Source organism: Sturnira hondurensis, unplaced genomic scaffold, assembly GCF_014824575.4.
Source record: "Sturnira hondurensis isolate 20B ecotype Veracruz unplaced genomic scaffold, ASM1482457v3 Scaffold0006213, whole genome shotgun sequence".
Lineage (NCBI taxonomy): Eukaryota > Metazoa > Chordata > Mammalia > Chiroptera > Phyllostomidae > Sturnira > Sturnira hondurensis.
Genome location: NW_028078844.1, coordinates 3,235,250 through 3,259,627, shown reverse-complemented (window position 1 = coordinate 3,259,627; position 24,378 = coordinate 3,235,250). Strand labels below are relative to the sequence as shown.

The 24,378-nt window shown below is 41.0% G+C and overlaps 1 protein-coding gene across 4 annotated transcripts in view; it reads left to right on the top strand.

Annotated features, from left to right (window-relative positions):
- The first annotated feature begins 3,351 nt into the window (after positions 1-3,351).
- Positions 3,352-24,378, top strand: part of ELMOD1 (ELMO domain containing 1) — an 87,814-nt gene continuing 66,787 nt past the window's right edge. The window contains exon 1 of one of the 4 annotated variants that reach the window (XM_037047723.1): positions 3,352-3,562. The gene's annotated coding sequence lies outside the window, so the exon portion shown is untranslated. Of the gene's footprint in view, positions 3,563-22,595; positions 22,640-24,378 lie in introns of those variants that run through there. The other 3 variants (XM_037047722.1, XM_037047719.1, XM_037047720.1) reach the window with 3 other exon arrangements.

The window sequence follows — 24,378 nt, the reverse complement described above, 5'->3', positions numbered from 1 at the left end:
TAACCAGAGGGAAGGTGGGAGGGGATAATGGGGGGAAAATGCTGAAGGATTTACAGGAACAACTATAAAAGACACAGGGACAAAAACAGGGGAAGTGGAAACAGGGGAGGGATAGCGGGGAAGACTAGGGTGGTGGGGAGGGGTGGGGTAAAAAGGCAGAAAATTGTACTTGAACAACAGTAAAATTCAAAAGTATTTAATAAAAAGGAATATATTTATAATAACAAGCTAATTCCTAGTGTGGTGTTACTTGATGGTTTCTTCTCTGGTGCAGTGGTGAGAGCCAAATGTACATTGTTAAAAGCACAGTGGGTGGGGGAGATGGAAAAGAGGGAAAAAATGAAGGTAGTTGTTGTGGACTGGAGAAAGCAATAATGGCACTGACTTGTAGATGATACATTGCGGCTTCAGCTGAACACACAAATTTGTAATAAATTATGGCTACGATTTTCTTCCACAGTGGGCCCTGACATGTAGAAATCTGTGGATATATAGCTGGAGGGAAATTAGCAGACTAGGAAAGGACAAAAATGAGAAAATCCTAGGATTGGTAGGAAGACAAATTAGAAAATAACTATGGTCTGAGAAAGCAAGAAGGGTTGAGAACCTGTATTCATTCATTCATTCATTCATTTCACAATCTTTTATTGTGAATCTATTCCTTACTGGTTGTTGCTAAGTTCTGTAATATAAATGAATGAGAATCTGCCCTGGAGTTAAACATTAAACAGCAACAAGGTCATCACTAATTGCTATGGAATACATGTGTACAAATACGCTTTGGAAGAGCAGGCTCTAAGTGGGGCCAAGTCTGTCTCACACTTGGGCAATAAGAGAAATAGAGAAAAGCTTAAGTTAATCAGACAGTAGGTAGATGCAAACAATCAAATGCTATACAACAGAGAATAACTATTGACACAAATAAAGGCCAAAGGTGGTAAAAAGTGTGAGGGCTTGGGAGCAGTGCATGATTCTGGAAGAGATGTTTGGGATGCAGGAGATCTGAGAGTCCAGTTTCAATCAGGCCACTAGAGAAATGCTATTCCCTGAGGATAGAGAAAGGTTGTAATTCGATGTGGGGCATAAACTCTAGAGCCTTCTTCCGTCAGCTTACATTCATTATATGGACTACAGGTACCTACCTGGAGGAGTCAACTGAGCTGAGGGAGTCAATGAAAGGATCAAAACCCTTGGTTCAGCAACCAACTGGCAGGGACCCAAGTCCTCGTAGTGTGGCTGCCATAGGACCACTATTAATATTCTTATTGATGTTTTTGGAAGGATGAATCAAGACCATCTAGATTAACTTGGTGAATAACACGAAGGCCAAAAAGAAATGCCTGACTTGTGTGCTTGGTGATTATTTATTATTTAGGTGTTTATTGCCTATCTTCTTCAAATTAGGTTCTAAGTTCATAAGGGCAGGGACTTTGCCTGCCTTGTTCCTTGTTGTTTCCCAATACCTAGAACAGTACCTGCTGTGCATAATAGTTGTTCAGTAAATGGTTTTATGTTGCTTACACAATAGTAAGGATTGTGATGAGGACTGTGACAGCAGTATGCACCAGTGTTACGGCAGTAGAACATGAACTCTGCCTTGGGGTTTGGGGACACCTTCAGAAAGAAGGTGGCACTTGTGCTTGGAGAGTGGGTAGGACATTGTGAGGTAGAATGGAAAGAGAACAGTATTCCAGAAAGGGTGTAACATCATAAATAAAGGCAATGTATATGAAGGGCATGTTATATTTGGCAGAGAGTGAAAACCTGATTTTTTGAATTCTGATACTTTAAAATGTAGATGGTATTAGTGGGCAGTAAGTTTCCTTCCATACCAACATACCTTACTTTTGTAATAGCTGTGAAACAAGGACCACAGGGGAATGTGTGCAAATTAAATTGCTTTTGAAAGACTGTGGAGTGAAATTGTTTTGTCATGTGGATAAAATTGCCCAGTAAGAATCTCTCCTGAAAAGCTTTTCCCTCCAAAGAGGAGAGACATATGGTCTTGGTCTAGCTTTTTCCAAGAGATTTGTTCAAGGGAGGAAGTATGAAGAAACTGGTGAGTTGAAAGAAAAGGTAATAGTGGCATATGCTTTTAATAATGATAAAAATTAGATCAAGGGTTTAAGGTTATTTAATACAAGGAGGGAACATGATAATGTTCACCCTTTAAGGATTATCACTAACCCAACCTTTCACAAAAACAGAATAGTGGAGATGGGACCTGCAGTGACTTTTATTCAGTGAATATCTACTGTGTAACAGGTGCTTTGTAGACATTGCCTCACTTAATCCTTCCACCCTCCCAGAGAGACAGGTTTACAGAAAAGCAGAGGTGCAGAATAGCTAGGTAATCTGATGAGGTGGTAAATGGCACTGAAATCAAGGCTGACCTCTAACTCACCCTCTTTCCCCAACCCTGTGTTGCCCTAAGAAGGTGTTTATTATTGTTGTTGTTGTTATTATTTAGGGAAAACCTTCTTCATCAAAGATAAAATACAATACCAAAGACACAAGTGTGTGTGTGTGTGTGTGTGTGTATGTGTGTGTGTGTAAGTACCTGAGTTCTGGGCCAGGCCAACTGCACTATGAAGCAACGTTTCCCAAATAGCCCTACACCACCTTGTCTATAATTCATCCATTATAATTAACCCCGGGGCTAAGGTATTGTTTCTGAAGCCCTAGTTGAAATGCAGATATGTGACCTGGGAAGGCTGACACGATCTCTCAATTACACCTAATTAAAGAGCTGGCTCTTTGAGAACTCAACCCGACTGGTCCGGGCATCGGTCAAGGCGGGGCTGGCGGGACACCCCCGCAGGGAGGTCCCCAGGCACAGGAAAACGGATGGGTGGGTGTCTGGATTAGGGGAATCACTCTGTAAATCTGCAGAGAGGTTGGGACCAAGCAAACAAAAAAACAAAAAAAAAAACAACTTTGACTTTCATACAGTTCTCTGGGGACAGAGCGAGGCATACACCTTGCCCTCATTCCAGGGCTCTTCTGGAATCCCACTGGCAAGTCTTTTGAGGTTCACCGTCCTAGGTCCCTCGCGGCTCTGGGGGGGTCGACCCAGGAGCAATTAAACTGGGCCACTGCAGCCAGCTCCCGGTCCTCCGCCCCTGGCCGACGGGACCGCAGATTTAACCCTTTCCCCACAGAACCTCACGCGGGGCCTCGCGCTCCCCGCCGCAGCCCCGCGCCCGCGCCCCCGGCTCGCGGACTGGGCATGCTCAGTGGCCGCCCGCGCCGAGCTCCCGGGGAACCCTCCGCGCGCCCTCGCTCCCCGGCTGCCCGCGGTCGCCTCCTCGCCGCCAGCCGTCCGGGCGCGTCCCGGCCTGCTCCGCTCCCCGCGACCCAGATTCCTGCCCCGCCCCCGCCCCTCCCGCGCCCGCAGCCAGTGCGGCAGCAGCGGACACCGGTGTCCAGCCTCCGCGACGCGGACCGACCGGGTCCACCGCCGCTGCGGAGCGCGCAGCCGGAGCGTCCGAGGAAGGCGGGGATGGAGACCCGACTGCCGCGTGCCGGGACCTGCTGAGCCGCCGCCGCCGCCGGGGTCCAGGTGAGCGGCGGAGCCTGCAACCCACCCCAGAGGCACCGAGGGGCGAGGGGGCAAACGCCCTTGGGGGAGGAGAGAGGTGGGGCGACCGCGAGGCGCCGCCGTTCGAGCTGCGCTGCGTCTGGGGCGAAGCAGAAACGTGGGGTTGTGGACGGAAAGACCTGAATGAAAGTGCACCCTCTCCTAGAGCAGGGTCTCTGGGACCCTAGGACCGTAACACCTCCGTCCTGTACCCAAAATTAACTCCCGCGGAGCGGCAGGTTGGCGCGAGAGCCTGTTTGCTACTCGGCCCCGGAGCGGGTCACCTAGCAACTGAACGCCGAGGGCTCTGAGAAAGCATCCTTGGTACAGGCCAGAATGGGAGGCGGGGACGCAGGGCAGCCCTGCCGGGGCCTGGGGTGCCCGGGCCCCGCGGCCCTCGGGGCGGCGCGGCTGCGGGTCGCCGAGCCGGGGCTGCGGGTCTTCCGCTCTGCGAGCCGGGAGGAGCTGTCCGAGGGGCCGGCGCGCGGTTCCTGCTCCAAGTGCTGGGAAACTCCTCAATAATTCTAGCATCTCTTTCCTGGGCTGGTAGAATTGAACGGGCGCACGGGGGGCGACTGCCCTAGCGCTGTTAAAAGCGGAACAGTGGAGTGCGGTGGTGGGGTGTGCTGTTGAGTGCCCCTTTTTCCAGGTGTGCGTGCGGGCTGCTGCTCCTCACAGGGTTTCTGCTCTACCTCTAAGTGGCGAGTCCGGTAACACACCTTATGAATATTTTAGGGAAGATCTCCCAGGCTCACTAGCTTCAGATCAAGTTTAAGGGAATATGTTTGTCAGCCTTTCTCTTCTACACATGCAGGTGGAAGCCCCGTGCTTTCCAAATTTCATCCCTTTCCCCCAGCAACTAGGCAATGACGCTACTAGCCCCCAGTGAGTTTTAGATTGGAAACAAATTGAGTGTCATTTGGAGAGACCAGTTTGGGGCAGGCATCCAGACATTGTTCTGCATCTCTGCAGTGTGTGCGTGTGTGCGGTAGCTTGACAGCCGTCCTTAACTCGAGCTGCCAATATGGTGGCAGGCAGGTAGTGTGCTGGTGTTGGCATAAAGGCCTTAATTCATTATCGTCTTAGGGTATCAGGGGACCTGGCCATTCTTTCCCTAGAATTTGTTTCTGAGACTAGTCCAGTTAAAATTTTGAGAAAGGCACACTCTCTTGTATCCCTCTACATTGGCAGATATTTATCTCTCCTTGATTCTTTCATGGGAACGAGAAGTGAATGTCTTTTCTGTAATCACTGTAAAGAACACTGAAAGGAAAACACATTAATGTAGGCAACTTTCCGGACTGGAGCAAGTCGTAGGGCCTGTTTCCTTCCACTCTGGGTTTTAACTTCCATTGCACCATCACCATTAAGCAAGTAAACTGGCACACAGCAGTTTTTACTCTAAAATGGTACTCCTTTACAGAAGAAACCCGCTTGTTTTCTCCGTTAGTGAGACAGGTATGTCTCCAAACAACCTGTGAGGAATTTCTCTGTTGACCAAGATTTCAAGCCTCCAAAATTTACAAGATTCTAAAGGAGACAGCTCTTTCCTATTGCCAGCCCATACATGGTAAAGCTGAAGCGCTTGGATTTACAGATGTTTCGCATTTCGGGAAGGCTTTTTCCAACAAAGAACGATTGCGGTTACATCACAGGCTCCACCTCCAACTGGCAGGCTGCTTCTCCCCAGCCTGTTAGTGTGGACTGCATATATCCCTGTGCTTGATTAATGAAGAAAGGAAATTCCAAAGTGAAAGACTTATTTACTTCCCTTATTGTGTTTTGCTGGTTTAATTAAAAATATGACATTTTCAAAAACAGTTAATTACTAGTACATGTAGGTAGGACTCAACTCATGCATAGTAATAACTATGAGTATCAGCTTTTCAAGAGATATTCTGTTTTGCTAAAATTATTGATAGATGGTGTTAGAAGGGAATTTTATGAAATAGAAAAATAAATGAAAATTTTACATAATACACAGCTTTTCCTAAAAGATGTGACTGATATGCTCAGAGAGATACCGAGCTGCATGCACAGAAATAAAATCGGGCCATTCGAGAAGTTTGCAGAGCTTGGATACAAACCTCCAGGAGCTCTAAAGCAGTATTACTTGAGTTCTCCGAGAATTTGTAGTCACTGGCAGAGCTGTGACATTTAGCAAATAAAAATACAGGTTTCCAAGGCCCTGGCTGGTGTAGCTCAGTGGATTGAGTGCGGGCCTGCGAACCACACGATCGAGGTTCAATTCCCAGTCAGGGCACATGCCTGGGTTGCAGGCCAGTTCCCAACAGGGGACTCACAAGAGGCAACCGTACATTGATACTTCTCTCCTTCTCTCCTACCCTTCCCCTCTAAAGATAAATAAAAAATAATAATAATAAATTTTAAAAAATACAGGTTTCCAGTTAAATTTGAATTTCAGGAAAACAGTAAATAATTATTTTTAGTATATGTATGACCCATGCATTATTTGATACTTGCACATACTAAAAAAATTATTCATTGTTTATCTAAAATGCATCTTTTACTGGGTAGCCTGTATTTTTCCTGGCAATTCTTGTCACTGGAAATTTCTCACTACTCTTCTTTGGGCCACTTATGGGTTGAAAAATAAAGTGGAGCAGAAATGATATGCTATTTTGCAATCTGGGACAAGCTCAGTGCTGGTTCAAGCTATTGAAAATAGCTCATGCTTAAGAGTAAGTAGTTTCAGTTCAACGCATTCTTCTTGAGTACTTCTGTTTGCCAGGCTTAGTGAGAGGTGCCAAAGATGCAAAAATGAGTAGAAAAAGGGAGGAGTCTACATCGTGAGATGTGAGACTTGCTATGCCAAGTATCTGTGGGTCCACAGGAGTCAGAGGGACATTGACTGCTGCTGGGCAGCTTTTGACATGTTTGGTCTTGAATAGGAAAGTGACATCTTATCCTGCAAGGAAAGGAGGAGGACAGACCCATGCATTTATACTTCATGGAGTGGAGCTAGAAGTTGAAGGATTTTACCTGATGGCTTCAGTTAGAGGACAGAGTGGCCCACTGAGAACGAGGGGAGTGAGAAGGGGATTCTAAAACAAAGGTTTTGAATGGTTGCTGGTGGGAATGGAAGAGAGCTGAAAAGGGACAAGTGTAGGGATTGGTAAGTGGTACTTGAATGAATGTGTCTTACTGCATTTTAAAAAGCAGCTGTTCTGCCCTTTGGCTGATACCCAAGGTGTCCCTTTACCATTTTGCTACCATCCTGGTTTCCTCAGGTAAAAGGCCAAAGAATACTGAAAAACAGTATTTTAAAGTCTTACTATTTTTAAATTAAAGTAGATAGTTAAATGTAATATTTGAGATGTTGATGGATATTTAGTTGCTTGTGGCACAAATTTCTGAAATAATCAAATGTTCTGGTTTTAGCAAACCTACTCCTTCAAGTAGAAAAAGATATTAAATTGCAATAACCTACTGATTTTGCCCAGCTTTCTTAAGAAAGAAGATTCCGATAATGGAAGGAAAGTAGATTTTATAGGAACAGCACTATGTAAAAATGACCGTATGCTTGTAGCACCAGAGAGTACCTACTGAGAATGTTCCAAATGCAATTAATTTTTTTAAAATCTCACACCAGTTACATTTGTGTCTTTGAGGACCCAGCAGATCCTTTCACTACTAATCAGCATAGGAAGTTTCCAGGGCAGTGGAAAATCAAACCAGTGCAGTCCATGTGGAGAACCGTTCCTCATTCCTTGAATATTCCAGTTTGCCAATCTCAAGCAAATGATTGAATGCCATTCTAGATTGCACTTCGGCCAACAAATCCTTAGGGGCCATCTACAGAAGAGCCTCGTATCTATATGTATGGTTAAATTTCTGCTTTGTGTTTTATAATACGTTTTTAAAATCATGAAAATTACTCTGTAATAAAATGTATAATGAAGTAGTTAATTAAGGTCTCTTGTCAAATGATTATCCTTAAAAATACAGCAAAAAAACCCAGTTCTTTTTTAAAAAGATAGATTGATTGGTTAATTGGTTTTTAGAGAGAGGGGAAGGGAAGGAAAGAGTGAGGGAGAGAAACATCAATGTGTGGTTGCCTCTCACACACCCCCAGCTAGGGGCCTGACCTGCAACCCAGGCATGTGCCCTGACTGGAATTGAACCAGCAACCCTTTGGTTCTCAGGCCAGCACTCAATCCACTGAGCCACACCAACCAAGACAGAAAACAGTTCTATTTCAGGTATTTGTGCTGTTCTTCCTTATAGTCTCTGCCAAACATGTCCTGCCTTATAATTCTGGTAGTTTATAAGAAAAAAAGTGATCAAGGACATTGACATTGCTAAAATTTCAAGGCATTAGACTCTAGGTTTTATTTTCAGTGGGATTTCACCTGGATATGATTTGTTAAAGAAAGGCTTACTGCAGTGATCTGTAATAACAGCTTGTGGACTGTCACCCAAGAGAGCTTTAACCGAAATTGTGTGCTCAATTCACATTCTAAGTCCTCAGTAAATACTCTGAATTTAAAGAATCTAAAGACAGTATGTTCTTGCATCTCAGGAGCTTTTAACCCTTCAGCTTACTTATGCTAACAATGAGGAAGTTTCATTATACATCAGTTTCTGTGCTCTAAAATGGAAGATATGCACACTTTAAAAAATAATATCGTGCCAGCAATTCCAATTCTCTGTCTATAAAATAAACTTTAGTTATTACTACTGCTCTAAGGGATAAATAACTTCATTCTCAATGTAACTAGACAATTTTTATCTTTTCTGTGTAGTCTCTATGATGTTTCAGATGCCAGGAATAAATCACAATTTGCTGCGTTTGATTTTTTTTTTTTTGCTTTTTTAGTGCAAAGCAAGAAGATTGTTGTAAATGCTTAAGGAGAGCTCATTAAGCACCTTTAAAAAATCAGTCTCAAGCAAGCTAATGCCTGTAGATTCAAAGGTTTTTATGTAAATTTAAACATAGTTTCCATTTTAATTATTGGAATTAGGACTTGGTTAATTAGAATGCTTGGTACAGAGCCTACTTCAGATATTGTAACTTCCCTTCCTATTTCCCTTCCTATACAAGGGGAAAAGCTGCCATGTATTTTGAAGGTCTCATTCATGATGAAACCAATAATTTGTTTATCCCACAGCTGTTTTTTGGTTTAGCAAATATTATCTATGACATCATAAACTCTGTTCCCTAATTTATTTTTGTGTCTCCAGTTGGCATTATAAGTATCGTGTGAATCAATCACTGGAATAATTTACTATGCAAGTACATTTCTTCCTTTTCCCTTTAGAAATAGAATAAATGTTTTACCCTTCAGAATTTGGAAGCCAGATTTCCTGAAGATTCTATATTCCAATAGAATATTTAGACTTTAATTTCAGATTTTCTTTGGTCTTAGAATCCATTTAAATTAGAAAGAAGCTTAAAACAGTTGAATCTAATCAAGAAGTTAAATCATACATTTTCTTAAAATGGTAAACATTTATCAAAGCTGTTTTAATTAAAGTGTATATTACTAGTCATAATTTTAAAGCTAATATTAAAATACATAGCATAGAATTTTTTCGTATTCTGTCTCATGTATATTGTATATGTAGCCCATATGTAAATCAAGTATATGAAAGTGAAGACTTACAAAACAGAAGGATTGGGTTATGGTATTTGCTTCACTAAAGAGTTCTGTGTTGTAGCAAAAATTTCTCCTACTATTCCTTTAAATTGTAGATAACCCTGGATATTTAGAATAGAGCTAGACAAATCCAATTTTTACATCTACACAATTCTTCTGGGACACATCTGTCACCTAGGCTATTGAGTCATCTTTGTGGGTGACTTGCAGAAATGAGGTCTGGGATGTGCTCTCATAGCTAGGTTGATCCGCTGTACCCAGAGGATGTTCATAGATGTGGAGGCCAGTCTAGAAGGTGGCTGCTGTTGGCCTGAGTCAAAGCTCTTCCCTTGACCTTAACATGTCTACCATTTGGTTAACAATTCAGGTACACTTAGATCATATATATATATATCAGGTTTATTGATATTGCAACACTCAAAGCACTAATAAATTTGGATGGCACTCTTGATTAAACTTGCTATCCCATATCCCAAAGCAAGGGCTAAAATTAAGATTATATTTTAAAGAGAATACATGTTGACTTCATTTAGATCCACTCCCAATGACAGGAGCTTAACAACAGTTTGGGCTATAAAAAATAATTTTAGTTCACTTGAGTATTAAACAGTAGTACAGAGGAAATTAAGCTATCTTTGGTTGGATTCACAGATGAACAGAGTCAATATCAAAAAGATCAGAAACAAACAATATAACAAACTGTCCTGAATGTAATGCATTTTGGGCTACCTGTCAGGAATATAATAAGAGGGAATGCTTTTACTGGGTGGGAAGTTGGCTCATATGACCTTAAAAATACCTCCTAAATCCATTATGCAGTTTAGAGTGAGCTCCTATGTTTATACACAACTCTGCCAATGTCTAATTCAGCTTAGCCACATTTATGAAACATATAACTATTTTACAACTTTTCTTGACTTACTTAATGATTATTCCCTAGATAATTAATCAGTCATCAATAAATGCATCTACTCTGGGTTAAATTAATAGTTAAACAAGCTATTTCCAGTTATTCCTTAACTGTCTCAGATCATACTTGAAATTAGTTCAAAACAATATGTATTTTGAATAGCCATAACATAGGTGTCCATGTTCTAAAATAAATTTGCATAGTACACCTAATCAAATTAGACAAAGATGAAAGGCAAATGTGTTCACTCTGTGTGCTCTGTGTGTACTCTATTCTCTCGTTACTCTGCATTGTACTGTGGCTTTCAAATGCAGTTGTTCATAGCATTGAGTGGACACTTGTCATTCCTTTTGAACACTTCCTTCTGAACCCCTTTCCCATGTTGGGGGCTCTCCCACATTATGAGGCTGAGCTCACTGCCCACTATAGGAACTACAACTGCCAGATGCTTTCTTTCCCAGACATCCTTGCATCATACCAATGGGCCCATGAGCCAGACTGTGCCCCAAATGTTCTAGTCAGCAATGCCCCTTGACCAGTGCTGAGGGCAGGTGGGTAGTCAGTGGGTCCAGCTGCAGAGTCTGGGCCTGGTGGCAGCAGGAGAAGTGTCTATACTGGACCAGCTCTGTGTCATCATTCCAGAAGTTATTTTTGGTTATATAATCTCTAAACCCACTTCTCTAAGCCCCCTGGAGATTCTGTGGGTTACCTTTAGAACAAAGTCTATTCTGCTTAAATAAGCAGAGCTGGTTTCTGGGGTTTTTTTTTGTGATTATAAACCCTGACTAGTACAGGATGTAAGTCCTTGGTCACGTTGACATGTTACTCACTAGGACCTGTTGAGTACAAAGCACTCTGAAAGGCACAAAAGGAAATGTTCATCCTCTGAGTATTTCTTGAACAAGTCACTCTGCTTGGCAGTAGGCAGAGGGTGAGGCACACAGAGCTGCTATTTCCAAATTCGTACTATGGGGACAAGGAGGAGGAGGTGGGAATGGTGGGAATACCACTGGCAAACTGTGAGGTAGGCATGCATCTTTATGTGGATCTCCTGATTTAGTGTGGAGATGCAGGATTGTGATGAGAAAGGATACTCTTCTGGTCAAGATGGCAGCAGAGGTAAACATGGCTTGTCTCTTTGCACATGAAACAACCACATCAAAATTAATATAGAACAACCATCACTCAGAACCATCAGATTGAGTTGAGCGGAAGTCTGACCAGTACGGAATTAAAGAAACCACATCCATTTAGACTCGCAGGAGGGGTGGAGGTGGGGAACAGGCTGGTCATACATCTACATGTGGTAGATCAAAATCTGGGAGAGATATCTCAGGAGTGAGGAGTCCCAGCCCCACCCCAGGCCCTCTAGCCCAGGGTTCCATTGCCAGGAGATAAGTCCCCATAACTTAGAGCTGTAAAAACCAGCAAGGGCTGAGTTAGGGGAAGACACTGCTTGAGTCCCAAGAAGTTCCTCTTAAAGAACCTACACATGGACTTACTCAGACATTCTCCTTCTGAGCTCTAGCACCAGGGAGGCAGCTTGAAGGGCACCAGTGGCACACAGGAAGGAATGGAAGTATCAGGCATTAAAGTGAGAGCTGAGGGACAGCTTTTTCCCAGACACAAAGACAGACAGAGGCCACTGTCCCTTTTCTGGACCTACCCCATGCACAGCCATATAGCCAGCAGGCAGGTGTAGTATCTAAGACTCCATCAACCTGGCTAACACTGTTTGCCCACCCTGGAGATCCCCTGTGCTCCATTCCATTCAAATTACTGGTGTTACAGTGCTTTTCCATATGACTGGCTGGTCTTGGATTGTGTTTCACAACCTCCTAAATCCTTTCAAATAAGTAACAGCTAGCCTTGGGAAGCTCCCAGCCCCCATACCTCTTGTTAAGTGGCCCAGGCCTAGCACTAGCAGCATCCAGCCTAGAGTCACAGCTTGGCTTTTCCTGGGAGTTTCCAAGCCCAGCAGAAGTAGCAGCCATCTTAGATTGCTTTATAGCTCAGGAAGGGTAGGCTTGGGCAAAACACAGGTAGGGGCTAACCTTGGTCTGCACCACGCAGGAAACCCCAGGGCCAGTGCACTCCAATAGACTGCTCCAGACCACAACACAGTACCACCACCCTGCCTCTGCACAGCTGATCCTCCACAGAGGGTGGAGGTTGGTGGTCAGTGGTCACAGCCAATGCTTGCAGCTGACTGGACGGGGGAAATCCTTCCCATTGATCTGCCAGTAGCAATCAAGTCTCAACTACAAGCAGTAGGTGTACTCAACCCACAAGAAGGGCACACCACAAGTACCCAGCTTGGGTGATAAGGGAGGCTGTGCCACTGGACCCTACAGGACACCTACTACATTAGGCCATGCTACCAGCATATGGAGTCATAGCAGTTCTACCTAATACATAGAAACAAACACAGGGAGGCTGCCAAAGTGAGGAGACAAAGAAACATGGTCCAAATAAATGAACAGATCAAAACTCCAGAAAAAGAACTAAAGAAAAGGAAAATAAGCAATCTATTGCAGAGTTCAAAACACTGGTTATAAGGATGCTCAAGGAATTTAGTGAGAACCTCAGCAGCATAAAAAAGACCTAGTCAGAAACGAAGGGTAAACTAATTGAAATGAACGATTTGCAGGGAAACAACAATAGAGTGAATGAAGCTGAGACTCGAACTAATGTTATAGAACATAAGAAAGGAAAAAGCAATCAGAATAAGAGGAACAAAGAATACAGAAAGTGAGGGTAGTGTTAGCAGCCTCTGGGACAACTTCAAGTATTCTAACATTTTGCATCAAAAGGGGAGCCAAAAGGAGAAGAGAGAGAGCAAGAAACTGGAAATCCATTTGAAAAAAATAAGAAAACTTCCCTAATTTGGTGAAGGGAATAGACATGCACATCCAGGAAACACATAGTCCCAAACAAGAGGCATGCAAAGAGGCCCAGTCCAAAACACATCATAATTAAAATGCCAAAGGTTAAAGATGAGGAGAGAATCTTAAAAGCAGCAAGAGAAAAGCTGTTAGTAACCTACAGGGGTGTTCCCTAAAAATGTCAGCTGATTTCTCAAAAGAAACTTTGCAGGCTAGAAGGGATTGGCAAGAAATATTCAAAGTCATGAAACGCAGGGACCTACCACCAAGATTGCTCTACCCAGCAAAGCTATCATTTAGAATGGAAGGATTGATAAAAAGCTTCCCAGAGAAGAAAAAAACTAAAGGAGTTCATCATCATGAAACCATTATTTTTTTCAAATATTTTTTATTTATTTATCTTTAGAGGGGAAGGGAAGGAGAGAAGGAGAGAAATATCAATGTATGGTTGCCTCCCGTGAGTCCCCTGCTGGGAACTGCCCTGCAAGCCAGGCATGTGCCCTGACTAGGAATCGAACCGCGATTGTGTAGTTCGCAGGCCTGCGCTCAATCCACTGAGCTACACCAGCCAGGGCCATGAAACCATTATTATATGAAATATTAAGGCCCTGGNTATTTATTTATCTTTAGAGGGGAAGGGAAGGAGAGAAGGTGAGAAATATCAATGTATGGTTGCCTCCCGTGAGTCCCCTGCTGGGAACTGCCCTGCAACCCAAGCATGTGCCCTGACTGGGAATCGAACCGCGATTGTGTAGTTCGCAGGCCCGCACTCAATCCACTGAGCTACACCAGCCAGGGCCATGAAACCATTATTATATGAAATATTAAGGCCCTGGCTGGTGTAGCTCAGTGAATTGAGCGCGGGCCTGCGAACTAGATGATCGCGGTTCGATTCCCAGTCAGGGCGCATGCTTGGGTTGCAGGCCAGTTTCCGGCAGGAGACAGTTCCCTGCAGGGGATGCACCAGAAGCAACCATACATTGATGTTTCCTTCCTCTCTCCTTCCCTTCCCCTCTAAAGATAAATAAATAAAATATTTTTAAAAAAGAAATATTAAAGGGGCTCTTTTAAGAAAAAGAAGATCAAAACTATGAATAATAAAATGGCAGTGATACCAATCTATAACAGTTGAATTAAAAAAAAAAGATCTTGGCCACAGAGAGGGTTCTGATGGTTGCCAGATGAAAGGATTAAGTAGGTAGTGACAGAATAGCCATGGAGATGTAAAGTACAGTACAGGAAATGGAGCAGCCAGAGACGTCATTCACATGACCCATGGGCATGAACAATGGTGTGGGGATTGCCTGAAGAAGAGGGGGTGCTGGGTTGAAGGGGGCAGAGTGGAAAAAATTGAGACAACTGTAATAGCTAGCACCATCAATATAATGTGATTTTAAAAACTTTAAAAAACGTAAAGAAATAAGTGTTACACAAACCTAACATGTAAATAGCCTTAAAAAAGAAAGGATACTTTTTGGGGAAATACTGCCTTTCATCAATTTCAAGATGCAAATATTTGTGTTTTAACACTTATAAAATTAGAACACACTTTTAGAGTATGTCTTGTATTTTTTTAAAAGAATTTTGTTAGAGAGAGGGGAATAGAGGGAGAAAGAGAGGAAGAGAAACATCGATTGGTAGTCTCTCCAGAACCCAACCTGCAACCTTGGCATGTGTCCAGACCTGGCATCAAACCGGCAACCTTTCACCTTGTGGGATGAAACCCAACCAACTCGGCTACACCGGCCAGGGCAGAGTGTGTATTGCTTCAATTGTTGCTCTCTTCTCCTCATCCCATCCATTGTATTTTACCAAATCTACGTGTCACTGGTATACACCATTACATTTTTTTTATCAGTAAGAAAAAAATCTTGGCAAGTAATATTTTACGAATGATGACACCTAACATCATATTAGGAGTTCTAGAGCAGAAAATTTAAAAAGACCCTACAGAGAACTACAGAGTCATAGAAATACTGTCAATTAAATACCAAATACCTTTTCATTGTTGTTCTTAAACAACAAAGCTGTTAAACAGCAATAGATTTACCTCTAACTTTTGTTAGTGAACATATTCAGATGCTGATCATCATGGCCTTGCATGACTATAAAAACACCTTAGTATTCTTACAGTGATTATCAAATTTGTGGATGTCACCTTTTTGGACAACTTTTTTATTTGAAAAAATTTCAAAAATATACATAATTAGACAAAATAGTATGATGGATCCCAATATTCAATAATCATCAATGCATGACCAGTGCTTTTTGATTTCTAATCATACTCTCTATTTACCACTATTTTATTTTGGAACAAATTCTAGATATGTATACTATGATTTGTAGATATTTCACTATGTATCTCTAAAGTATAGTGACATTTCAAAGACACATAATCACAGTATCATTATTACTTCCTGAGAAAATGTCTGTAACTTGTGGCACCTTTTAGAAATAAATTTTGCCTTCACTTTTATTAAGTATTTGGAAGTTTTTAAAAAGAAACCCAGCTTATATCTACTCCAGTGTCTCCTGATTTCTTTTTAAGAAATTTATATGACACTGATAGGTCATATCTCAGCTCTGTAATATCTACCTTAATTTCCCATTTTACAGATTTATTTAGATTATATTCTATAGTTGAAGATTTGCATAAAGAATATGCTTCTGTTCTTCCCATTTCCAAACCAATCTTCAGAAAGGTCATTTCTATTCCTTTATTATTTTTGTTCACAAAGGGAGGATTCATAATTACAGTATCATTTGATTTGGGCATTCCATTAGATAATGAGCACATATCACATTGAACTATGTCAACATTTGTTTGTGGGAGCGACTTTCCTCACAAGTCTCCCCGTGTGCCATGGATGAGAGTAAACATGACAGAGACATGATGTGATCTTGGGGAGGAGAGGTGGCCAGTTTCCCAGAGGAAAAAGGCATTGAGCCCCTTCTTCCAAGGGGTTTTATTGGGTTGTAATACACAGGAATCAAATACACAGGTAGCAAGGATCAAACAGTAGATAACTTTTCAAAGAAATCTGAGGGCTTAGTCCAAGTCAGAGTCTGTCAGGAACAGAATTTTAGAGTTTCCTGCTCGAACCCTTAACATATGAATGAAAGCACTCTTAGCAGAGCAGATTTCACAGGTTTATCAGGAAGTCTTTGTGATGCCAAATTTTTCCCCAGAACACACTCTAGCAAGGCAAGGAGCTGCACCCCTCCCTAACAGGTATTCAGGTTTAAGGGGATTAGAGCCAGGAAGCGCTTCTCCCGGAAGACATGGAGACTCAGGCTTTGTCAAAGCCAGGGGGGCAAGAGTCTATTGTCCCTCTTTGTCACAGCCTCCCTGAGTCCTTCCATGATGGCCTTCCAAGTGGTCGTGTCTGGCCTAAGTTGCACTTCCTCTGAGGGGTCTTACTCATCAAGGACTTCCGACCATGCTTTGGGGGCAGGGAGGAAACTGAGGCAGCATTTGCTACCAGAAACAAGCTTCATCTCCTGCTGCTCGAATTCCAAAAGTCGTCCCTCACCCTTAGCCACAGGGGGTCGAGTTACAATTCCTAGAACCAGGCAGAGCGGTCCACATTTGTTAACTCAACTGTCACACTTTCCTATTAAAAATAATCCCAGTGCATTTTCATCTATGTCAAATTCACACAACCTGCAATGCACAGCTTGGTCTGTTACTGTTCTAGAAGTAGTGTGTGCTTTTGAGTCTATCCACTTGTCACAAGCATGACTCTGGTTTCTTGAGCCTTAGTTTCTTTTCCTTTTTTAAAAGTGTGGGTTCACAGTGTTGAAGGGCACTGGAACTCAGGAGGCCAGAAGTGCCATCCTATCTGTGTAATCTATTCTAAATTTAAGTTCTTGTTTTTAGCAAGGTAATACTTACACTTCATTTAAGACAGCATGTAATTAAAAACCATTTTAACAAAAAAATAGCAGTGCTCTTGCTTTAATCCATTGCCATTCCAGATTTGTTTCTGAGAAATACCCACTTTAACTCTTTTACCTGCTTCATCTGGTGTTTTGTACCTTCCTTCTAAATAATCTGCTTATGCTGCTATTTCCCAATGTTTTTAAGCATCAAATCCATTGATTTTTTTCTATTATAGAAGTGAAATCTTAACTTTTATTCCTAATCTCTCTCCCTTATACACATATACTTGTCTTTCCTAAATTCTTTCAGTAGTACTCTTCTGATTAAATAAATATTTGATGTTTAATTTGACAATGTAAATTTCATTTATGGTTGATTATATTTTCTTTTTGTACAGTTTTTGTCTTCCCAATAATTAGTAATTGATCTGTTCTCATTTGCTTATTTTTCTATTACACATATCATAAAATTATCCCCAAATCTATAGAACTGTAAATATTTTCTCTGTGCATTCATACATGACAAATAATGTCAGTGCCAGTTTTTTCCTGGAGACATTTTTTTCCTTAAGCCTTATTCACCATCATTGTGAGAATCTCTTTTACCTTTCTCCAATATGGAATCTTCGGATTCCTGGGTCCAATGTCTTTCTCATTTTCTACCTTCATTTTGGTGGAATGCTTCTCTCAGAAGCTCCTGAAAAGGTGTGTTTGGAAGGTATATGGAAGGCTTTGTATGTGTGAAATTTTCATCATTCTTCCCTTACACTCGATATTTTGACTGGGTGTGGAAATCTATATTGGGAAGAATTTTTCTCAGAGTTTTTATTCTTGCTTCCATGTTCTTGTTGACAAATTGGATGCTTCTGGTTCTTAGCTTCTTTGTTTCTTTCCCCCTCTGGAAACTTCCACATTGGGAAATTTCATCATGACATACTTTGGTGAGGATGTTTTGTTACTTAAGGAGCTGGGGGGAATGCTGGAAGGAGTGGGGTGCAGGGTGGAGTGAGATAAAGGGGAGAAAAATGTACAATTGTAATAACATAATTAAAATATACTTTAAAAAATGAAAAAAGACAACAGAACATTGGGAAATGATGACATTTAAAAGGCAGGAACAGGAGGAGTGGAAGGATAGATGAAAAACCAAGAGAACATAGAATCATAGAATCATGGGATCATGTCAAATAAAATAAGGTCAAGGCCCATACTCAGTTGGTTAGAGCATTGTCCCGTACACCAAAAAAGTTGTGGGTTCCATCTCCCACTAGATTGTGGGCTTGATTCCCAGCCAGGGTACATGTGTCAGGCAACTGATAGATCAGTGTTTCTTTTTCACATCAGTGTTTCTCTCTCTCTCTCTCTGCCCTTTCCTCTTTCTTTAAAATCAGTAAGCATATGCTCAGATGGGGATTTAAAAAGATAAGAACAGGAAAATGCAGCTTGGACTAGACCATACTGAGCCTTCAACTAAGCATTTACATACTCATTCTTTGAGTACTTACCACTCCTGAGATGTCTATTGTCAGAGCTGTCTTTGTAGTATAAGGAAGCTGGCTTCAGCCCTGTGTATATGTGAGAATGTGTATGTATGTGAATTGTGTATGTTGTGTGTATAATAAGATGTTGTGACAGGAGAAGGAAACTAGAGTCCAGAGCCTACGCAGTAAGCGGTTGGGAGGATCTCCAGTGAGGCTAAGAAGGACGTGAGTTGCTCATATATAATCAATCTATAGCGTATCATGGAATTACTTAATTAACCTGGTTTGACCTGAATGTTTGAGTCAGGGAATAAGAATCTTTCAGTGTGATTTGCTGCAGGCCTTCCATTCTCTTTGTCATCAACCGTTGGATTTTTCTGGAGAAACATTATAGCCTGGAATTTGGAAATGAATAGGCTTCAGTCTTACTATATTCCATAAATTTGAAGGTGCTTTTTTTAATATCACTGAAACAAGATGCATCATAGCTTAATTAGCACTATTTTATTCTTCCTTGAGGGCACATGACATAGTGGTGCATTTTACCATTGATGACACTAATGGAATACCATTGGAAAGAGTAAAATAAGATTGATTCAATTCAGAACTGTTTTTTCATTTGTTTTACAGTATGACTTTTTGCAGAGGCCCAACCTAAATGGTCTGCTTCTCACAAGTGAATGCTATTATCTCATCTGTCATGTCAGGGTCAGTAGTTACCTTATGAGCAGGGTACTGTGCTTGCCTCCAGGCCCCTGGAAATGAGACAGTTGGCTTGGACTCTTCTGTCAAATGTTTTAAGATAGATGCCCTCACTGTGTTCTGATTCTATGAAAGTGAAAATTTTGCAGAAAGAATGAGTTTAGATTGGTAAAACCATATTCATGTATTGTTTGTGCAAACATAAGTACCATTGTTAAACTAAAATTTATCATTGAGAAGGTATAACATCCAGATTAAGTATTTTTGTGAAAAAGGATCAATATGTGGGTTTTTGAAATTTTCTTATTCTTTTATAAAGACAAATTTCATCAGTCCTACTCTCCCCACCTTTGCTCCCACCATGAAAACAGTACATTCATGCAGGTGAACACAGTGAAGGCCAGAGGGTCACTGTACCTTTAAAGCAGATCATAAATACATTTGCAGGCAGTCCTGAGTTCTGTGGCTGACATGGACCTCCATTGCTATAAATCACAAAAACAAACCCTGGATGAGTGTTTTATTCCTGAAGAAGGGGAAAAACCCTTCTTGGTTGTCATTTTCGTGTCTATAAATTATTGTTCAAACTAATCACCAGGGAAGGAAGAAAGGAAAGTTCTGGAATATGGCCTCAGGGAGATAGTTATACATGAGCATTATACTTCTAATATGACATGTTGGATAGCTTGTGTGAAATGTGAATGCATAATTTGAAAGATTTTTCATTTCTCTGGAATGGCAAATTTACGTATTGTTTCTTCTCTCCCCTCATGTGCATACCTTTATAACAGCAATTTTCAACCTTTTTCATCTCATGCCACACATAAACTAATTAGTAAAAATTCTACAACATGCCAAAAATATATTATATTTTTGTCAATCTGACAAAATATAATTTTGATGTAATTATACAAGATGGCTATTGCTGTGCTGGCTGTTGTCATTTTTTTATTTGACAATCTAAGCAAAAAGAGGCCAATACTCCTGACTAGCAAGGTATTGCATGTTTTAAAATTTTTTGCAGCACATTGGTTGAAAATCATTGCTGTATTAAATATATTTTATACATGTTTCAAATGCTCATAAAAAGCCTTAGAAATATTTCTTTCCCTTCTCTTCCCTTCCCTCCCATTTCTTCCTATTCACTTCTTGTTTCATGGGGTAAATCTGGTTGCATTATGTCCTTTGAAGACTGAGTCCCTAATCTGTTTAGATTTTCCTTGCACTAACACTGTGGTTCTTAGGTCTTGACAAAATATGAAGCATGATGCACAGTTAACCAATATCTGAATTTGCTAATTCAGATTTGTTTATTTTTTGAATAAATAAATAAATTTTGAATCTGATATGTGGTCTACCTATTTAAAAAGACTGATCTCCTTTGGTTATTTTGTGGGCCAACTCAGCCAGAGCCCACCCCTTACACGGCAGGTAGTTGACTAGCTACTCCTTATTCACAAGCCCCTGTGCCCTTGCCTGGTGTTCCCCCAGCGATATGCTTCCTGACGAGAGCTCAGGCTTGTTCTAGAGAACTTTCCCTAATTTCTTGAAAACCATCCACAGGCATGCTTACATGCAGAGCACAATAGCAAATTAATGGGAGCTCTAAGCTGAACTCATCACATCTTTTTAAAATATATTTTATTGATTATGCTATTACAGTTGTCCCATTTCCCCCCCCATTTACTCCCTTCCTCCCTGCACACCCCCTCCCATCCGCATTCCCGCCACTTTTAGTTCCTGTCTGTAGGTCATACATGTAAGTTCTTTGGCTTGTACATTTCCTATACTATTCTTAACCTTCCCCTGTCTATTTTCTACCTACCATCTATGCTACTTATTCTCTGTACCTTTTTTTCTTCTCTCCTCCTCCCACTCCCCTGTTGCTAACCCTCCATGTGATCTCCATTTCTGTGATTCTGTTCCTGCTCTAGTTGCTTCCTTTGTTTTTGTTTAGGTTCAGTTGTTTATAGTTGTGAGTTGTCATTTTACTGTTCATATTTTTTATCTTTTTTCTCAGGTTTGTCCCTTTAACATTTCATATAATAAGCTCTTGATGATGCATTCCTTTAACTTGACCTTATCTGGGAAGTACTTTATCTACCCTAGCATTCTAAATGATAGCTTTGCTGGATAGAGTAATCTTGGATGTAGGTCCTTGCCTTTCATGACTTGGAATACTTCTTTCCAGCCCCTTCTTGCCTGTAAGGTCTCTTTTGAGACATCAGCTGACAGTCTTATGGGCATTCCATTGTAGGTAACTGTCTCCTTTTCTCTTGCTGCTTCTAAGATTCTCTCCTTATCTTTAATCTTGGGTAGTGCAATTATGATGTGCCTTGGTGTGTTTCTCCTTGGGTCCAACTTCTTTGGGCCTCTCTGAGCTTCCTAGACTTCCTGGGAGTCTATTTCCTTTGCCAGATTAGGGAATTTCTCCTTCATTACTTGTTCAAATAAGTTTTCAATTTCTTGGCTTTCCTCTTCTCCTTCTGGCACCCCTATGATTCAGATGTTGGAACAATTAAAGATGTCCTGGAGGTTCCTAAGCCTCTCTTCATTTTTTTGAATTCTTGTTTCTTCATTCTGTTCTGGTTGAATGTTTCTTCCTTCCTTCTGGTCCACACCATTGATTTGAGTCCCAGTTTCCTTCCTGTCACTGTTGGTTCTCTGTACATTTTCCTCTATTTCACTTAGCATAGCTTTCATTTTTCCCTCTAATTTGTGACCCTATTCAACCAATTCTGTGAGCCTCCTGATTACCAGTGTTTTGAACTTTGCATCTGACAGCTTGGCTATGTCTTCATCATTTAGTTGTATTTTTTCTGGAGCTTTGATTTGTTCTTTCATTTGGGCCATTTTTTTGTCTTATTGTGCCTATTACATAGTAAGGGAGCCTTAGGTATTTGCCAGGGCAGGACCACTCTCACGCTGGGTTGTGGTGCTGTATGTGGGGGAGGAGTCCAAGAAGGAGCAATGCCATTTGCTCTGTCCTCTGCCAGTTTTGTCACTTCTACTGCTTCCCACAGTCAATCTGGGCCCTTCTGGTGCTGATTCCTGGTGGATGGGCTCGTGTACATTCTAGGACCCTGTGGGTCTCTCCATTGAACTCTCCTGTGAGGCTGGGAGTTTCTCCCACTGCCACCTCAACCCAGGTTTTTCTCCCACCACAGATTTTTCCAGTCAGAGGTTTTGAGGCCTTATTTCTCTGCGCTGGAACCCTGGGTTGCAAGGTCTGCCTCGCTTCCTAGTTGTTCCTCCCTGTTTATCTGCCCAGGAATGGGGACAGGCCAGTCCACCAGCTGCTGCCTTGCCATGAGTCCTCTGCCCACTGCCTGTCTGCACCCTTCCTACTAGTCTGAATGAATGTTTCTCCTTTAACTCCACGGTTCTTGAACTTCCATACAGTTCTATTTTCGTCGGTTCTGGTTTTTTGTTTTTGTTTTTATTTGTTATTGTCCTTCTTTCGGTTATGTGAAGAGGCACAGTGTGTCTACCTACCAACACGTCTGACCGTCTTAGCCAGAAGTCCTTGTATGTCTTTGAATTCATCACATCTTAAATGACCTTGGCTTCGGTTATCAGTAAGTTTTGGCCTTTTTCAGAATAGTTGCCTTTCTCCTCCATTTTACCTCCTCCACCTAGATATAGCCATAGCTGAAAAAAGGGTGGAAAAAGAGAAGCATATATCAGTTTTTTCACTAGTCCCAAATCACTGCCTGACTGACAGGGATGTCACTATTATGATTTCATTAGACTCCAGCGGGGCACAAGTACATACACTGAGGCCATTCAAAAGGAAAACTGAAATTTCCACATAGGTTGAGGCAATTTACTTGGAGCTTATTATCATAATCAAGAAGTTTTCTCAGTTGCCTTTAGAAAATATTTAGTGTCATAATATAGTAAAGACACAGGATAAATGGAATCGAACCAAATTAGTAATAAGTTTTCTTCTGATACTCAAAGAAGCTTTGGATCAATCTGATTTTTAGGGGAGAAAACCATAAAAATTATCATTTATGGATTTTATGGTTCCACATATCATTGTTCTCTTTTCCATATGAAATGAGACTAGTCCAAACTGAGAAAATTAAATCAATGGCAAGTAATTGTAATATTGCTGGTCTTGAATTTATCATCTGCAGAGTAAAGTTGTGTGTACTTATCTCCCGGAACTGCTCAGTAAAGTTTTTTTTGTTTCACTACTGCTAAAAAATGCTGCCCAAACTTTTACTTTTTAATCTAGATTCGGGGGGGGGGGGAACTAGAGAGTGTTTTCATCTTCCAATTATTATTAATCACACTAAGCTGTATTTTGAAGTTGACCCATTTGATTGAATTATTTTCTTCTTGTGGAGTTGTAGCATGGAAAGAAAACAATAACAACAAGAAGANATTGTTCTCTTTTCCATATGAAATGAGACTAGTCCAAACTGAGAAAATTAAATCAATGGCAAGTAATTGTAATATTGCTGGTCTTGAATTTATCATCTGCAGAGTAAAGTTGTGTGTACTTATCTCCCGGAACTGCTCAGTAAAGTTTTTTTGTTTCACTACTGCTAAAAAATGCTGCCCAAACTTTTACTTTTTAATCTAGATTTCGGGGGGGGGGGGACTAGAGAGTGTTTTCATCATCCAATTATTATTAATCACACTAAGCTGTATTTTGAAGTTGACCCATTTAATTGAATTATTTTCTTCTTGTGGAGTTGTAGCATGGAAAGAAAACAATAACAACAAGAAGAAATTAGGGAAATCTAAGAGAAAGTGGAACTTATTTTGCTTTTCAATGAATTCAAGAAAACTCATTCAAGTTAGTATATGTCTTCTAAGTAGATTTGGAATATTTTTACAACTGGTAGATATAGTTTATATTTGGCTAAAAAGAGGTAAACAAATATTTTTTATCTACAAAGGAAGAGGTGTAATGTATTAATGAAAGTTAAAACATAGAGGTAAAGTGAAAGAAAAACAAGGGAAAATGCTGACTTGAAGACCCTGTGACTCTAACTCATGACTCGGAGTAATTTGGGGAGAATGAATGCACCACAGTAATAGCAGAGTGGACCAGGAGCTTACATTTCATTAGATTTTCTAAATCCAAGGGAACAATAGATTTACATGGGGCAAGAGAGTAATATTTTTACTATTAGTTATTTCAGAATTACACTGCCAAGGATTCTTATCTCCTTGGAAATGTGGCCTCAATAAGAATATTTAAAACCCACACTTTTAGGCTCTATTATATAACTTCTTCCCATGAAATTTTATCATTTAAAAAAATTCAGATCTCTAGTACGTTTGCTTCAGGAAAGGAAAG